General features: G+C 51.3%; 1 protein-coding gene across 5 annotated transcripts in view; it reads left to right on the top strand.

Annotated features, from left to right (window-relative positions):
- SH3BP4 (SH3 domain binding protein 4) overlaps positions 1–13,160 on the top strand; it is a 93,694-nt gene that overhangs the window by 55,299 nt on the left and 25,235 nt on the right. The window contains exon 3 of one of the 5 annotated variants that reach the window (XM_028484060.1): positions 381–468. The exons of the other annotated variants lie outside the window; for them this stretch is intronic. The gene's annotated coding sequence lies outside the window, so the exon portion shown is untranslated. The remainder of the gene's footprint in view (positions 1–380; positions 469–13,160) is intronic. 5 annotated transcript variants of the gene reach the window in all.

The raw sequence follows: 13,160 nt of genomic DNA, 5'->3' as shown, positions 1-13,160 counted from the left end.
GGGGTTCCACCAGGGATGAAGGGGAAGTCATCGAAGGTGAGCAGGTTTTGAGTAAATGCCAACGCCTCCCAAGTGAAAATGCAGAGAATTTGTGGTTTGCAGGGGACTTTTGTAAGTTGGTTTGAGTCCCTGGTACATCGCTGTTCGGGGACGTCAGTGCTGGGCCGACTGGCGTTCATCTCTAGGCATGATGACGAGGAATGGTCCTTATTGAGCGCCTCCTGTGCGCTCACCTGGTGAGCCAGGTTTTACTCTCCTCCTGCTGCAGGTGATACAGATAGATGCTCAGAGAGGTTAAGTCACTCGTCCGAGAGCACACAGCTGGAGCTGCCGGTCACACTCCGATCTGGCTCCAAAACCCTGTGTTTCCTTCTTTATAGGGTGCTGTCAACCCTAATTTAGTCCCGCCTACAGGCGAGGAGAAGGAGGAGGAGGAGGAGGAGGAAGACGCTGGTGATAAAGGATCAGGTGAGGAAACCAAGGGCCACGCCAGAAGACCAAGCAGGGCCTCAGGGAACAGGGGCTGGAGGCAAGGTGCTGAGCATGCAAACCTGCCACGTCTCCCCTTTGTGGTGCCGGATGAAAGGAGCTGCTTGCCTCCTAGGCTGTAGAGACGGTGTTGGCCTGGTGGGAGAGCATGCGCTTGTATCCGCTCACAACAAATGTTTCCCCAACAGCCTTTTCCTCCCTGGTGTTTTCCCAGTATTATTGTAAGTCGAGGCATGAGAGAAGGTGGGGTTCGGCTTGTGCCAGAAGACACGTTAAACCCCTAAACGCCCATCAGCAGGCTGTCTGGCCTGCAGGCCTCTGCTCTCCCCGCGGGCCTGTCACTCGGCTGCCCTTTCTCCTTCCGGACAGCGGGTCCCGTCGAATCTCCGACGTATCCGGAGCTGTGCTCTCCTGCCCCCTCCGTCTCCGTGCCCCTGGGGAGCCCAAGTGCCCCCCGCAGCCTCATCTGTCGCCCTCAGCTGCTTTCCCACTCGGCTTCTACCAGCGGCTGGAGGTTTCTGTCAGGGTTGTGCCTCTGCGCTGTGACTACGCTGGGTGTCTCTCCGTGTTACTAAATGTTTGTTCCTTTGGTGCATGTCCTGCTGCGGACCGGTTGGGCCCCCTCAGAAGGACCTGACCTCGTGGCCTCGGAGCCCCTGCGGTGGAGCCCCCGGGGCGGGGGGCTGTCCCCGGTTCTCCCCGCAGCTTAGGGGGCACTGGCCTCCTATTTTCTAATGGTTCCAGCGTGTTCTCAGTGAGTCGAAATGTTCGGAGAGCTCCGGAATCTTGGTGAGAGTAGCTTGTTGGGTACCCCGATTTCCTTGGTTGCCACTGAGAAGTGCCTCTGCGGGGCGCTTGCGGTGACTTAGCAAGATTTTCCACAGTAACACTCGGGATATAGAGGTCTGATTGCCCCCGGCATCAGACTCAGCCGTCGGGAATGTGAGGTGAGTGGCGGTCGGGCGATGGCCTGGTAGCTTGGAATCTTAGGACAGAGTGTTCCGGAAGTGTGGAGGCAAGACCACCCTTTGCAGAGGCCGGAACTCCGTTTGGGGGTCTTGGCTTTCATTTGCTTCGTGGAGTTCTATTTGTGTTAGATGTGACAGAAAGAGAGGAATCCGGGGAGAAGTTCGCTGGGGGCAGGGGGCCACGCCGGCCAAGGAGAGTGAGGGTCTGAGGAGCCGAATCTGTGTCCACACCCCTAGGAGGGTGTGTGACTTTCCTGAGACCGCCAGAACAAACTGCCACAAACTGGGTCACTCAACACAACCGAAATTCATCCTCTCATGGCTCTGGAGGCCTGAAGTCCGGGATCGAGGTGTCGGTAGGGCTGGCTCCTTCTGAGGCCGTGAGGGAGAAGCTGTCCCGGGCCTCTCTCCTTGGCTTGCCGACGGCCGCCTTCTCCCCGTCTCCACGTCATCTTCACTCTGTGCCCACATTTCCCCATTTTGTGAGGACACCCGTCATATCGGAGGAGGGCCCACCCGTAGCACTTCATCTGAACGTGGGCATCCGCAAAGACCCTGTTTCCAAATAAGGTTGTATTTGCAGGTAGTGGAAGTTAGGACCTCAACATCCTTTGCGGGGGACACGGTTCAACTCATAACAAGAGGGTATTAGAAAAATGTGAGCATATGTGACTTCTCATTGCCGTCCTCTCCCCAGCCTGGTGGCTTTTAGGTTTTAGCCAAAAGATGCTCGCTTAAGTGCTTGACCTGAACCCCTTGGTCGGGCCTTAAATAGCTCAAGCAAATGGAAATAAGGTACAGTGATACTAAACTTTCACTACCCACAACCCACAGTTGTATGTAGTAACTATCAATGGAGATAGAATTTATGAAGTGATTAGTGGTTTAGGAAGAAATTCTACTACCTCATTTAGTAAGGCACCTATGAGCCAAGGAAGTTTAGTTCTTTGCTGCAGTGAAACTCAAAGCATTCCAGACCATGGTGGTGTGTAAAAAAAAGAGGTGTGTCTCGAACTTGGTGAAAAGTACAGGGCTTATGCGTGAACTGGGTCAGTGTAAACAGCATGACCACCAACTCTGTGGGGGGGGGGGTGTACCGTGCCCGGGGGCCCCCGTGCCCCGTGTGTGCACACGTGATTCCCATGTGCAGGCTCTCTCTACGGTCCTCTTGCACTTGGGGACAGTGAAGCACAGAGGTCACACTGAGCATGGCTACGTTGGTGAGTGGTCAGGTGGGTTTTTTCTGAAGTGTGACATTGACCTGAGCCAACCCGAGTGGCAAGAGTTGTCAGCAAGTGAAGTTTGCGGGACAGAGCTTGCCAGCCAGAGGGAACCGCCAGTGCAAGGGTCCTGGGACAGAATAAGTTAAATTCAGAAACTGAGTGCACAAGGAGGAGGCAAGGTCGTGGAGGAGCAGGTGGGGCCATAGTCGCGTAGTCCCAATAAGGAGGTTCGATTTATCGTGACTGGAGGGAAATGCCCCTGGAGAGACTTACTTTGCTGAGGGGCCCAGCTGCTCTAAGGAGAATGGTTTCGTGGTGTGTTTTGGGGGCCGGAGGAGCAGGGAGACGAGGTGGGAAGCTGCTGAGGTGAGTCCAGAGAGAGATGAGGTGCTTAGCTGGGAGCAGGGAGCAGAGAGAAGAGGTCAGATCCACATACTTTGGAGGTGGAATTGCTTGGACTTGTGCAACTGCCTGGATTTGAGGGGTTTGGACCGAGTCCGTATGGTCCCCAGAGCTTAATTTACACTCTGCCCCTTTTACAGGAAGAGTGTGCCCGTCCCTATACACTGTCCTGGCACTCATTTTTACATAAGCAGAGACCCACCATATTTCTGGAAGAAAAAATAAAATAGTATAAAGATGTCAGTTCTTACCATTGCTGTGCCAACAAAAACAAAAAGCTAGTGGAGTAACTTTTTTGAAGGAGTGAAGAGGTGGGAAGACATATTACTTAATTATTCTGAAGTTCGTTTGGAAGGAAAAAACAGGTTCAAATAACTGATAGGAGACTTTGAAATAGAATGGTTCTTGGGGGCTGGTCCTTCCAGATGGCCAAACTTGGTAAAGCTCCCGGAGTTACATAAGGGCTGGTGTTGTTATAAAAATAGGCAGACTCATGACATGGAATTGGCCAGATTCAAACCCTGGTGTCTATATACATTTAAAAAGCATTCAGATGACATCACGGAGGGGACGGATTGTTGGGGAACTGATAAAGGAGTAATAGCTTAGCTGTTTGCTAATTAATTTTGTAAAGTTTCTTGCTGAGCAGCAAAATAAATTCTTTGTACATTGATGTCAGTCCAGGCACCACTTGTTTTTAAATAGAGGAAAATAGATGTGAAATGTTTATCAAATTTTTCATTAGGGGAGCCTTTTCTGTGCTTCAGGGTGAAATTACAAAGGAAGGATCGATAGGGTCAGAGAACTGAGACTTTACCTAAAGTTAGCAAATGGATGGGTGTGCCGTGAGCAACGGTGGGGAAGATATTTGAAACTGATATGAAATTTCAGACTCTAATCAAGCAAAGGATGCAAAATGATAGTCACGAAGCAGGAAATAAGACGCAGTCCATATTTGAAAGTTTCTGACCGATGGTCAAAGGAATGTGAATTTAAACTTGGTGTTTCGTTGCCCAGTTGTCATATTAGGGAAGGTTTTCTCAAATTGCTGGCAGAAGGGTGAAAAGGGACCCCCAGTGCTGTTGCGAAGATAAATGTCTGCAGCTTTTCCAGGAAAGCATTTGGCAATGCTTCGTCCTCTACTAGAGTAAAGTCATCTTAAGAAAATAATCCAAAATTCAGAGGAAGACTGGGGCTAAAGATGGTCACCAACCAGCCTGCCGTTTAGAGTAGTGGGAAGTTGGGAGCCTTTGGTGGAGCAGCAGGTCAGGGTTCTCCCCCTCCTCAGACCTGAAAACAAGCCCCACTGGTCGGAGCTTTGGTGATGACTTTCCATCAGGAGTGATTCTGTTATTGAATCACAGTGCTGCTTTGCCGCATACAAAATCAGTGCTCGCAAGTGTTGGTAGAAAGGAAAGATGCCCTTAATCGGAATGCCGGCAATCTGGGGAGGTGGTGGACTCAGCGTCCCCCAAAAACCACCTCCAGAGATTCTGCTTAGCCAGGAAAGCTTGTGAAGGGAAACAGGGAAGTCATCTCAGTTCATCACTGAGGTGGTGGGGGGGTCAGCGCTGTGGCCACCCCCCACTGTGTGCAGGCTTGTCAACTCCTCGTGACCTTTCTTTAGATACTATTTTGTTCACAGTTTGTTGGCGAAATTACTGAAGGGGGAGCTAGGGAAGAGATCTCGTCATCTGTTAATTACTTATTCTTCATTTCTACTTCTTCCATCTACGGAAAGAACCAACAGGTTAGGCAGAGTATTTCGTGATCAAAAGATTTGAAAGGTGTGCTAGGGCCAGAGGTGAGTAGTGCATGGGGGCACCTGGTTTAAGGTTAGTGACAGGACAGAGGGGCCTCCTGCAGAGAGCTCTTTCCTGCAAAGGGCTTTCTCCGGCCAAAAGCGGCTGCCAACTCTCAGACACCGGCTGGGTGTCCAGCCGGTCAGCTCAATTCGGACACTCTCTACCTGGAGATGAAGTCTGGTCCCACAGGTTGAGGGCCCAGTCCCGCAAGACTGCCCCCCACCTCCCCACTTCAGACGCCCATGACAAGTCCAGGTTGTCACCTGTGCTTCTGACCAACTGGCTATAGATTGGAGCTTGCCATGCCCCTCCCTCCTTGGGTTTGATTAATTTGCTAGAGCAGCTCACAGAAGTCAAACATTTTACTAATTAGATTACAGGTTTAGTGTAACAAGATATAACTCTGGAACAGCCAGAATGGGAGAGACAGTAAGGCAAGGTATCGAGAAAGAGCGCGGAGCTTCCATGCCCTCTCCTAGCATCCCCTCCCCAAATCTCCGTGTGTTCACCAGCCCAGAAGTGTTCAGAACTCCAGCCTTGGGCTTTTACCGGGGGCTCATTATACAGACATGATTGATTAAATCATTGGCCATCTGTAATTTATGCAGCCTCTCTCCCCTCCACAGAAGTCAGAGGGCAGGACTGAAAGCCTGCATCCTTAGGTTACCTGGGGGCGGCCCCCAAGTCACTTCATTAACATAACAAAAGATACCTTTAGTGCTCTATTTGTTTAAGAAATCCCCCAGGTTTTTAGGAACTCTGTGCCTGAAATAGAACACAGACCTGTATATATATATATATATATATATATAAAATATATACTATAAATCACAATATCACAGTCAGGTATCCTCTGTTTCCTAGTTAGTAGAATCACGAGGCCAGGAGGAATAGGAATGCATTTTTTTCAGTTATTGGGAAAATGACTTTCCCCAAGTCATGGAGCTGGAATTGGGAAGGCTGGATTTAGATCCACTGGGGGTTAATACATCGTTCTAGGCGCCCAGTCAAGTGTTTGAAAGTGTTCGGAATTAACCCCGCAGATGGCATATACTGTTATACACGCTCAGAAAATGTCCTTGCAAGGCTGGAAAGAACCTGCTGGAATCATGGTGTTTGGGAAGGAGACTGGAAGTTTATTTTATAAAATGTGTTTGGTTTTTTTTTTTAATTACAAAAAGTAGAAAACTTAGGAAAAATAAAGAACAAGATGATCCATACGATTGCCACACCTGGACGTGGTCGCTGTCGGCATTTGGTGTGAAAATTACCTCTTCTTTTTTCTAGTAAATACACATTTCTAAGAACAAAGTGGAATGAGTTTTATTGTGAAGTTTGTGGATTTCATTTTTCTCAGCGTTCTGTCGTATGGGTTTTCCATTCTGTTGAGTATTAGAAAGCAAATTTTCACAGCTACGTAACCCGTCCTGGAGGTAGAACCCCCTCCTGGATCACTGTAAACAGTGCTGTACGCAAGTCACTTCACCTACATCTTCGATTTCCTAAAAGGACAGATAGTTTGAGGGGCAGTGGAATGGGAGACAGAATAAGAGTCCTGTCCTCTCTACTTCCCTTAATAAATGTTGATGAAGTGTATAGGTCAGTGATTGGTTTATTGCCCTGGATATCTCAATTCGTAATTCATGGACACGGTAGAACTTCTGTAAAGAAATTCGTTCATTCCATGAGTTTCATTGGTTGCTTACTGTGCTAGATGCCAGATCCTCGATAAATGGGTGGATAAAAGTGAAACAGTTCTTCCGTCCAGGGGAGGGTCTGGCTGAGAGGCACAGCAGTGAGCCAGGCAGCGGAGCACTGACCTCACCTCGGTCCTCAGGAGTTGGGCCGCATGTAGCCGTCTCTTCCCCGGCTCTGGGGGCCCATCCACAGGCTCTCACTGTATTTGCTGGCTGTTTTCAGTGGTGCCATCTGGTGGGCGTGGCTCTGGTCTCTGCCTGGGGAGCGTTCTCACCCTGCTCATCACCCGCCCCCCACCCCCCACCACTTCGGTCTCTGTAACTCTTGCCTCCTCCCTGGTCTTCACTTAAACTTGAACTTGAGCCTCAGATGTGGCACGTCTATCATTAGTGAGAACCATCAGTAGATTTGGGGGCATCATGAAGCCTTAGGAGCTGCCTCCCCAGGCCAAGCTGGCTTGTCTGAATCTGGCATTTCCATCTGAGTCTCAGAAATGAACCCCGGGGAGAACCTCTTCCAATAAAAACCAAAAAAGCCTCAGTTTCCTCACCTGTAAAATGAGTGGCACCAGAACGGTAGCTAAGATGAACTTTAAAAAAATGTTTTAAGTTAATATATACTAGAAAAGATTTATCAGTATATCTAAGGAAGACCTTTCTTTTTAAAGAATAGAAGCTTCCTTTTTAAAGATATAGAAAGCTGCCTTTAAAATAACTTTCTTGAGTAAACTTACATTGTTAAAGTAGGTTGGTTTAAAGAGAAATATTAAATAATTTGATTTTTTAAAACATTTATTTATTTATTTATTTGGCTGCGCCGGGTCTTGGCTGCGGCGTGCGGGATCTAGTTCCCTGACCAGGGATGGAGCCCGGGCCCCCTGAATTGGGAGCGCGGGGTCTTAACCACTGGGCCACCAGGGAAGCCCAGTAATTTGATTTTTTTTTTTTTTTTTTAAGGAAGACAGTAGATCAATGGTTAATGTTTGGAAACCACAAGTCCTTCCAGGGCTTATGTTTTGCAGTTTTGTTGAACTCATCAAACGGGGGTCAGGAATCTGAGTGTACCCCCGACCAGCCCGTCAAGTGAATGGGCCTCTCTTCTCATGTCTTTTGTAACCTCTGCAGAGATAATCGCGCTTTTTCTTTCTAGTCGCTGGCTGGGGGCCAGAGTGGGGAAGTTTTTCTAGTCCAGGCTGATCACAAGATTTTACTTCACAGCCTGTCTGCTGCCGCTCTTCCCATGTGACTCGGGGAGGCTGACCCCACCCCACCAGACCTCCCAAACCCCATGCTTGGGGAGCACTTGGCACGCATGTGTCGGGTCGTCTTTGAACTGCTTGCCGTCGTCAGCCGCAGGGTGATGGGACAGGAGGACATGTGGGTGCAAAGCATCCACATAGCACGCACGGCGTGTTGGGGAAACCGAGGTGTCTGGGCTTCCAGTCCCACGCAGGCCCGGAAGGTGTGGAGGAGACGTCACCCCTCCTCCTCCTCTTGGGGTCAGTTTCAGACACATTGTCATTCCAACTAAGTGATCAGCAGTTGAGGGAAAAGACCAGGTCTCCATCCACCTGTGTCTTTGGTGGTCCCGCTGCCCGGTGGTGCTGAATGAATGTTTGGGTGGAGCGTTTGTCCTTTCAACAGATGGCACCACACACCAGCTTGGGCCAGGCACTGTGCTTGGTGCTGGAGGATTACAGAGGAGCCAGGTATCCAGTTGACTTTCGAGGAAACGAGGGTGGTTGTTAGGGAACTAAGAAATCGCGTGCAGAATCACAGCTGTGAACCCCTGAATGCAAGCAGTAAGTGTCCAGAGAAGATGACGGGTGAGTCCCCGAGAGAGCTCAGAGGAGAGGTAGGATTCCATCTGCAAAGGCACTGTTTGACGGGGGTCCCGGTCAAATGGGTAGGTTCTCACGTAGCAGAAACTGGGGGCACTGTTGGGTCTTCAAGTCAGTGGGGTGCGGAGAGAGATGGAGGCTTAAGGTCGGGGGATGGCTGGGGGGTGTTTGGAGCCAAGTGGAAGAAACAGTCGCTGTGCTTGGAGAGGTTGAGAGTGTGACGCGGACATGGAGGGTGAATTAGTGCAAGGAGGGTGTGGAAAGACAAGCCAGGTTTGCATTGACTTCTGCAGACTGTAGGAGCCTCTGAAGAGGCTGAGATTGTTGTTGTTTTGTTTTTTAAATTTATTTATTTATTATTTTATTTTACTTTTGGCTGCTTTGGGTCTTCGTTGCTGTGCGCGGGCTTTCTCTAGTTGCGGCGAGCGGGGGCCACTCTTTGTTGCGGTGCACGGGCTTCTCATTGCAGTGGCTTCTCTTGTTGCGGAGCACGGGCTCTAGGTGCGTGGCTTCAGTAGTTGTGGCACGCGGGCTCAGTAGTTGTGGCTCGCAGGCTTATTTGCTCCGCGGCATGTAGGATCTTCCCGGACCAGGGATCGAACCATGTCCCCTGAATTGGCAGGCAGATTCTTAACCGCCGCGCCACCAGGGAAGTCTGAGATTGTTGTTTTTACCCAAGGAAATGATGGGATTGGTTCAGCCCGCCCTGAGGAACAGTCTCGCAGCTGGGCATCAAGTAGGCTGGAGACAAGCGGCCAGGGCATAAGAGGCTCAGGCCCTGCAGAGGCGGTGGAGAGGGGCTTGGCCACCCCTTCCCCTCCCTGACCCTTACCCACAACCCGTGATTCTCCAGACTCTGATTTTCTTACTTTGTCACTGGCTGGTGAAAACACCCCGAGTCATCGGGCCACCTCTCTCCAACGATCACACTTTACACCATAAAAGCAGCAAGTGAGAAGCGGGCACCCACAACCGCGGGGTCCCCTCCCACGCACCCCGTAGAGCCTGAGGGGGTGTTGAGCTTGAGTCACCAGCTTTGGGTGAACAGAGAAGGCCTCGGACGTGTGCATGTTGCCAGGCCAGCGCCTGCACACAAGAGCCTTGTTCCTAGAAGCAGGTGCCGCTGTCGTGGGCTGCTCACCCAGGCGATGTGGTCCCCTGCTCGGGAGGTACCCGGGGACCAGGACACGTGATTCTGCCCGCGAACCTCATCACTGCCCAGATGGCCGGCTGGGGGCCTCCGATAGCTACTGCTGCAGCTCCTGCGCGCACATTGAGGTCGCTGTTGAACCAAAGTGAAATACATCCCAGACACTGGAACGACCAGCTGATTCCCTATGGTCCCCTCTCTCCGAGGGGGCCATGCGCTTTCCCCCAAAAGGAGGCAGCCCTCCTCCAGGCCACCGGGCAGCGCTTTCGGCTCTGCTCCAGGTGGATACAGAAGGGTCCTGGAGATCAGGCTCCTGTAGGTGGGAGGAAGTGTCCCGCCACCGCGATGGGAAGGTTCGAGTTTCGCTGTGTAGGACCGTGCTCTCGTAACCAGAGCCCGTGCCTTCCCTGCCAAGAGAGGAGAGCCTGGAAAGGGGACACCAGTCACGTTTCGCCTTTCCACTTGGGCCGTTGCCCGGACCGGTCAGGTCAAGGATCAGGAGGCGGCGGGGAGCTGGGGTGCTGTTTGGAGTCTGTGGGATGGGCCTCCCTCCAGGGCAGTTTGCTTTGGAGGGAAAAGGATGTCGTAGACGTCTGCAGGCGCGCACACAGGCTCACTGTCACCCCGCTGGGTCACCACCAGCTCGCCTTCCTCACAGGCTCTTCCTCGACGTGGAGGGGGTGTGAAACCAGATGTCCCTGGTCCATCCCTGCAGCCTGACCGGGCACGTCGGCTTCTCCGCGGCGGCCCGTCGGGTTGGGAGCCCAGGGCGTTGGGTTTCGGGCAGTTGCTCACAGGAAGCAGATCAGCTTGGGAGGGAGGGTATCTCTGGATTACTTTCATCCTTGGGAACATGTCCTTTCTTGGGGAGAGAGTGAGGTGGGGGACAGATGGGATGGAGTGTCTGTCCACAGAGCCTGGTGACTGACATTCCCCGGAGCGGGTTGAAACTCATGCTTTCTTTTTAACCCGGAGGAAATCTGATGAAATCAACATGATACTCCTACTCCAGAAATTAAAGTCAAATGTGGAGAATGAGTCATCTTAAACAAGGCACGAACAGAATTCTCCCGGGAGTAGCCAAAGGCAGTCTCGATGCCCGATGCCCTCCTGCGGGAGGGGTCCAGGCCCAGCGCCTTCCTTCTGCACCTTCCTGGGTCCGGGCCACCCGCAGGACCTGGCGCTTGGCCGTGCACACGCTGGGGTCCTGACCAGGGTGTTCTCCACCCTGCAGATGCTCGTGTTCCGTTATTTTTCTTGGTTGGTTTGTTTTTTAATTGTTCCTCGGGCAGAATGTTGGCATACAGGCCCCCACAAGAATATTCTGGGATTCTAGGATCTGGGCAGTGGCAGATCCACAGGGGTAGCCGGGGGGCTGTGTGCGGGGTCGCGAGTTTGCCAGCGGAATCTGTAAATAAGTCTGTCCTTGTACAACGGTGTCGTCTGTTCAGAGACCAGCCCCGTAGTTACCAGGGAGGAGCTGGCAGCAGGCTCTTTTCTAAGTGAATTGGCCTTTATACTAAAGAAAACCTCATTAGTTGTGACTCAGACTGAGTAAGCTTTAATGTCCCCTCCTGACTTCTTAGACCTGACTTCTACCACGTGGAGGTGAAGTGGGGCGCGGGAGGCTTCCCAAGTCGAGGTGTGGTTTCGGGGATGGGGGATGCAGTGGCTGCCACAGCCTACCCTTCCGAGATGTCCTGAGGTCCAGTGCCGGCCGCCCTGACCAAGAGTGCATGCAGCTGCAGGCTGTTCCAGAGAGGTGATGGCTCCTGGGGCCCGTGGGTGAAGTCCAGACCCCCGTGGAGGGTGGCCAAACTTGTAGGCCAAGCTGCCCGGGTACATCCCAGGTGCCCACCCAGCTAACCCATCAGTGTTTTAGAAATGTATAACTTGGATTTCCCAAAGAGGGTACGATTCCTAAATCTAGCCTGCTGAGTATAATTAAGTCACATCAGCCATCTGGGGGGGCATTTGACACTTTTGGGGGATTTGGGCTCTTTCAAGGAGATTATCCCGGGGATACCTACCAGATAGCTCCAAAGCTGTATTCTTTATTTAAATGGAGTTCATTTGCTCATTCATGTTTGAGAGCCTGCTCTGCACAGGCCTGTCGCAACCCAGGGAGCGAGAAAACAGGCTGAGTCCCGTGGCCTCGGAGAGCTTACGTTCTCTTGGAGAAATCAGGCTAGAAGGCGAAGAGCACGGGATATGTCTAGTGTTAAAAAGGAAAGTAGGAGAAGAGTGTGGGCTGAGGATGTTGCTCTTGCAGACACCTGAATGCAGTTGAGGGATCCAGTCCGGCGAATAATAGGCAGGGGCCTCCCAGGATGCAGGAACGAACAGCATGTGCAAAGGCCCTGCAGTGGGAGGGAGAGAACTTCAAGAAACGGGACCAAAGAGCCAGCAGGACCCAGGGTGCTGGCCTTGAGGGCACTGTAAGCACGAAGACCTATAAGGAGCTTTGGAGGGTTTTGAACGGAGTCCCGACGGACTTTTTTAAAGTCCTGACTGCTAGTTGAGGGGTGGGCTGTGGGAGGGCAGAGCTGGACGTGTTAGACCTGGTGGAAGGGAGCTGATTAGTGAGTTGAGAGGTGACAGTGGCGTGGAGGTGCTGAGGGGAGCTCAGCCGGAGCTGCCCAGGGCGGCGTGGGGTGGCGTGCACACACGCAGTGCACACCCTCCACGGAGAGGGGGGTAAGGGAGGGGCCGCTGGGGAGGGACGTGGGCTTTGGGGCTGGCTGAGTGAGCCCTCCACCTGTTGGCTTAGATGGTGAAGTTGGGGAGGGGGTTTGGGGCAAACCCCAAGTTGGGTTTGGACCTGGGAGGTGCTGGATGCCCATCAGTCCTAAAGGGGATTGAATCGGGCGTTCAGGGGTCACTTGTCAGTGACCTTGAAGTGGGAGCCCAGCCACGTCCACTTGTGCTGTGAGGGGGCTCAGACCGCCTGGGCATTTGGATTTAGGGCTCCTTAGAGATTTTCCCAGTCAAAAGAAGACACACACACACCTTCATTCCTGACACATCCCTTGTGGAAAGGCAGGTGATGAAGTTTTCCTAGTATTACTTTCCTAATTTTAAAAAATGTTTTGTTGTGGACATTTTGAGATATGTACGTAAATAAGAAAATGGTAAAAATAGTTAATAATGAAAGTAAAAATACTAAAAATTAAATAAGAAAATAGAGAAATGGTTAAAAAATAGAAAAAATAGCATAGCGTATAGCAATATATACTAGTTGTAAAACATACAGTAAAATGCAGTGTTAGTGAACCTTTGTGAGCTCATTATAAAGCAGATCAGAGCATCAGGTCATCTACCCCCACGTTATTTTCTTTTTTTTTTTTAACATCTTTATTGGAGTATGATTGCTTTACAATGGTGTGTTAGTTGCTGCCGTATAACAAAGTGAATCAGTTATACATATACATATATCCCCATGTCTCCTCCCTCTTGCGTCTCCCTCCCTCCCACCCTCCCTATCCCACCCGTCGAGGTGGTCACAAAGCACCGAGCTGATCTCCCTGTGCTATGCGGCTGCTTCCCACTAGCTATCTATTTTACATTTGGTAGTGTATATATGTC

The sequence above is a fragment of the Physeter macrocephalus genome, unplaced genomic scaffold (genome assembly GCF_002837175.3).
Source record: "Physeter macrocephalus isolate SW-GA unplaced genomic scaffold, ASM283717v5 random_114, whole genome shotgun sequence".
Lineage (NCBI taxonomy): Eukaryota > Metazoa > Chordata > Mammalia > Artiodactyla > Physeteridae > Physeter > Physeter macrocephalus.
This window is presented reverse-complemented; position numbering and strand designations above follow the sequence as displayed.